Genomic DNA, 1,191 nt, shown 5'->3' on the forward strand with positions numbered 1-1,191 from the left:
TCAAATCCCTTTTCACATTCAGCCTATGCACTTTTATAACACGTTTACGGACATCCTTCAGTACATCTGGAGCTTCCTGAACAACCATGTTTATGTCCACTTGATTTTGGGCCGGACTGCTGTAGATAAGAAATGAATATCAGCTACACTCAACAGTAAAATTAGAAATAATGCAGAGAGAAAGAAAAAACAGAGCTCCAAAGCAGAATTGGAGTTAAACACTTTCAGCCATATTTAGTAAAAGGGAAAGCCACCAGTAAATGTCATTAATGGAAGATTATATGAACTTGGTATTTCACTAACAACTCTGAGCACATTGATTAATAAAGTACAGCTGAAGTCTGTTTGAAAATCCAAGCTAGAAAGAACTGTGTGTAGGCTAACGCACTACAGTCACACATCCAGTTAGGTTTTAATGGAATATGTTGAAATTTCATTGTCTTAATAAACTCATACCTTGTCTAAAGAGCCTTTGTTATCTTCTTTGGGACTATTGTCTTCACTGTCTGATGACCTACTGTTGACAGCTTAAAAAAGGAATAACATCTGTTCCGTATAACGTTGAAATTATCCTGCATTTCGGTGAAAACAATGTTTACTGCTTTCATTTCTTTCAGAAACAGCTACTCTTTTGACAATGATACGGAATGCAAAATAAAAAATGCAATCAGAATTTGCATTGTCCTTTTTGAAGAGGACTGCATTAATTATAGTAGTTCATTTTGGATTGAAACCAGAACTGACCTGGTTGACTCAAAAGTTTCTCCCAGAAAACATAAACAGTGGAAAAAGAAGTGGCTGAGGGTTTCGGGATGAGACTTACAAAAGGAACAGTTGTCGTCTGTGGCAAATCCTATCTTGTATAATTTGGTATTAGTATATAATATAGAGTTAAGGACCTTGTACTGAAAGGCTCTAATATATGGTTCACAGCAAACAGAATGTGATAGAATATATGCTTTCTGCAGTTCGTCACCGGTTAGGTCAAATTCATGTTTTAGAGTTAGTCCCCCGCTAGGAAATTGTGCTTTTTTGCTCAGCAACAGCGAGTAATAATCCTTTGACTTCTTTTTTAAGACATTAAAAACCTTGTCATTAATCGCTAATGTAGGGGGGCTTGTCATAAAAGTGTAATTACTCATTTTTAAATGAGAAGGTATAGCATGGCGAAAAAAAAAAAACAAACAAACA

Source organism: Montipora capricornis, chromosome 14 (genome assembly GCF_036669925.1).
Source record: "Montipora capricornis isolate CH-2021 chromosome 14, ASM3666992v2, whole genome shotgun sequence".
Lineage (NCBI taxonomy): Eukaryota > Metazoa > Cnidaria > Anthozoa > Scleractinia > Acroporidae > Montipora > Montipora capricornis.